At 29.8% G+C, this 4,102-nt stretch overlaps 1 long non-coding RNA gene across 1 annotated transcript; it reads left to right on the top strand.

The window, feature by feature from the left end:
- Window positions 1-289: 289 nt before the first annotated feature.
- Window positions 290-3,894, top strand: LOC124367878. The gene is made up of 3 exons (XR_006922931.1): window positions 290-393; window positions 2,562-2,653; window positions 3,661-3,894. It is a non-coding gene; the product is annotated as an uncharacterized LOC124367878 (long non-coding RNA).
- Window positions 3,895-4,102: the final 208 nt, after the last annotated feature.

Raw genomic sequence — 4,102 nt, 5'->3', positions numbered from 1 at the left:
GAAATTTAAAGAAATATTCTGAAATTAAAAGGAGAGGACAAGTATAATAGGAATATTTCTACAAAATCTACCAAGAAATGAGTCTGCTCAACAATGATGAAGTCATCAAAGTGACATTCCATCTACGGAAGTGACCAAAGAGCCTCAGCAGAGTGGCCTACTGTTCTCTGACATAATGAAACTGAAGGTGGATGTTCTCTATTTGTGTTTGCACATGACCAGATTATCATTATTTGGGCGTGTCCAGTCAAAGGTTGCCTGGGATGACCAGCAGCTACAGCAGCCCCTCCCGAGGGTGCCGGGCTATTATAAAACGGCTGTGGACATATCACTTACTATCAGTTTCTGTGCAGCAAGACCTGAGCTCTTACAATGGCTTACATGAAGGCTCTTGTGAGTATTTATTATTTGCTTAATCGTAATTCATATTACTACCTCCAGTTTTGTAAATACTGTTTTATTCTTAGAATGTTTTTATGTTTATCTACTAATTATTTTTAATGATTTTAAATATATTTTATTTATTTATTTATTCTTCTTTCATAATTTTCATACAGTAAAATAGAGTATATAGTTTAGTAACATAACTTGTTACATTTGTCAGTGATGGAAACGTAGATGTTTTCTCAACAAATGCAATTATTTTCAAATCATTATTTAGTTAGTTTGTGACGGAATAAAACAAGTCGTAAAACTGGTAAGCAAGGAGATTAAGCATTAATACTCGCGCATAAAAGTGATTATAGCAATAAGAGTTTATAGCAATACTCGTGTAACTTACAGTTGATTGTAATTCACCCATACAAGAACGTTTTAGTGATTTCTACTTTGATATTTTAATGTGGCAAATTTAAACCGTCTAGAAATTTAGAAATACATGGTGGTTATGCAAATGGGCGAATTTCATAACCTGCCTCATAAAGACATTATGCTATAGTGGTTTAGCTGTAATAAGATGAGATATCTTATTACATTTTCAATAAATAGTGTACTCAAAAATTTGGTAATATACGTGAAATATACGTGTTATATGGGACTGGGTTTTCTTACATTTTGTTTAAACTAAAAATTTGACGTCAATACATTAAATAGCAAATGGACTTTTTAAAATGTATCTAAATTTTGTTATTGTTTCATTAAATTTGTAATATAAATATATGGAACATGTGTTATTTTGTACTTGTAAAAATATGTGTTAGATTAATTGGTGTCATACATTCAGTACCTTTTAAAAGACTATCTGAACGGAATAAATGGACGTTTTTGTGCAACAATTATTTGATTGCTTGCAATTATAAGGGAATTGTGTACTATTACTATAAGTATAACCTATTGCTTGAATGTAAAATTTGTATAAACACGTTGGTTGCATCTTTGGTCGGTATTGTTGTCAATTTCGTGTATTGCTAATTCGTGTTTGTAAATTGTTAAACTTCACAGAAATTATACGTCAGTATATGACTAATTATAATAGAAAATTATTAAACCTAAAATAGCTACAGCTATATTACATTCTTTAGTACTTTAGATGCAGTACCCTTGGTGCATTTTTTAGCTATTAATTTAGCTATTGTTATTACAAATATATAAGAAATAGTTTGCTTGTGATTATCTGGCGCATATATTTGATAGACAAATCACTGTTGATTGAATCTTGCTTAGCTGTTCTTGCGGAAACTCATTTTTATTGTTCTTAACGTACCTTTTTCCAATAAACAAAATATATCCGAGTTTTCACAAATATTAATTTTATAGCTTTGTATAAATATAGTCATAACTATGTAATGTATTTTCTTTGTAACAAAGAATATTCATTTTAAAACAACGCTTCATTACTTATAATTTTTTGCAAATTGAGAACAAATCATTATTCACACAAAAATAATAACGATTAATAATTATTAAACCCTACAAAAAAAATTTAATCACTTTGCTCATTCTGTGTTAAAACTTTTATTAGTAATAACCAAGATTAAGTTGAAAAAATAATATGTTTACAAGTAACTAATATATCCGTAACTAATTAAATACTGTTTAAATGTAATTTATTTAAAGAAAGGTTTTCTATAATTGCTTTTATTACACAGAAATTGTGTAGAATTATGATTTAAAAAATAATTCAGCATTAGTTCTGTACATCTTTATTTTATAGATTTAGTATTTTATTAGTTATCATACCAATGGTTCAGTAGTATGTTTACATAAATCTGTAAGTTTACAGAAGCAGAATAATTCATTCACAAATGCGGTAATCTGATTTTAATTAAGGTTGTATAGGATATTAATGTTTTTTATAATGTCTGTTATAAAGTAAACATGGTATTTTATAATAAGAAACTGCTATCTTTTATGATTATGAAACTATAATCTAGTAAAACACCGTAACTGATTTAAATAGATCAAAAGAAAGCTTTTTTTGTATCACTCAGGATATAAGATTTGTTTTTATAGCACAATGAAATGTTTATGGGTTTCTGGTACTTTGTACTAGTTAATGATTGTATTAAACTCCACCAGAACATATATTACAAAAATCTCTAACCAAAACCGTAATGTTTCAGTTTCTCCTTTTCGCTCTATTTCGCCCTGACCCACGCCCAGGAGGCTACTAGGGAAAAGAAGCAGATCTACGGAGCTTACCCTGCTGTCACAGGTCGGTAATAGATAAAGTTGTGTAATTTGGTCAACATATGATGAAAAGTGCCAATTACCAATTAAGGCCATGTCCTTAAATATCCTTAAAAACCGTGATGCCAATCGTATTAAACAATAATACAATATATCTTTGGTACTTACTTTTGTGAAATTTACAAAGATAGGTATTGAAAGGTCTCGCAGAAGAAAGATTTTAAGATACTGATTGCTGTAACCTTTAATATATTGGTTACAGAAAGATGTAATTTAAGCGTCTACATTAATAATATAACAATAGAATTAACAATTTTATAGTATTACTCTTATTTATCTGAACATTATAAGTCATACTATTACAACACCATACTATTACAACGGTAGACATCTATCATTCAAATGTAGTAATAACTCAACTATAGGTGACAAACTTTTTAAGTTTGCAATCTAACTTATGTAGCATGATTGTGTTACCAGACCAGAAAATATTTTTTGTGTGTAATATTAAGGGCTAGCTATAGTGTATTGAGCTTGAGTATAATCCAGAAAAACTTTGTTCAGATTATAACACTTTAATATACTTATTTGTGGTAGTTGAATGATTGGAATGTACTATCAAAATATATTCAGAACACGTTCAAACGTTCTCCAAAAATGTATAATTCTAACTAAGTCTGCTTACATAAAGTCAGCTTTTTACCGAATTAATAATGAAATTATAAAAACAAAAACTAAAAGAAATATAGTTGCGTTTTAATTTTACCTTTAAAATGAGACACCGTTCATCGTTTTATGATCGAGAAAAATGTCGTAAAAACGTTCTTAGTTTATCATTCTTCTTGCGGGACCATCATTAGTATAGTCGCCTTTACCAGATGAACTTACATTGTTTCAAATTAATAAAAGACTAGTCAAAACTATATAAATATAATGAATGTGTGGCTTTTTTCATTATTATGAATCCAGTAAAAAATAATAAACAGTAGTATATTATAGACTTTGAGATCAAATCATATTCTCTGATTTCAGCTTACTCCGCCGGCGCCGCCTACCCTTACGCCTACAACGCACTCAACGCCTACGCTGGATACCCTTACTCTGCCTACCCCGCCGCCGTCGCTGCCCCTGCCGTCGCCGCCCCGCCTTCTACTACTGATAACGGACAATCTACCAAATACCTGATACACTTCTTCAATTGCCATACATTATCTTTTGTAATGACTTGTTTCCTGCATCAATAAATAAAATGTCAGTTTAAGGATATTTATTTTCAATTAATTGATTCACTTACTACCCATGAGTGAAATCAAGCTATTAAGATTGCTTTAATCCTATCATTACATTTAATCTCAATCACTTGAAATTACTGCAATGTCAATTTTTAATTACTCTCAAGAATTAATAGTCGAATTAGTGTTCGATTATCTAGGGTCAAATACAAATTGGCAACGTGTCTTTTAAGTTATCAATA

Source organism: Homalodisca vitripennis, chromosome 8 (genome assembly GCF_021130785.1).
Source record: "Homalodisca vitripennis isolate AUS2020 chromosome 8, UT_GWSS_2.1, whole genome shotgun sequence".
Taxonomy (NCBI): Eukaryota; Metazoa; Arthropoda; class Insecta; order Hemiptera; family Cicadellidae; genus Homalodisca; species Homalodisca vitripennis.
The sequence above is the reverse complement of the archived record's forward strand: the minus strand, read 5'-3'. Positions and strand labels throughout refer to the sequence as shown.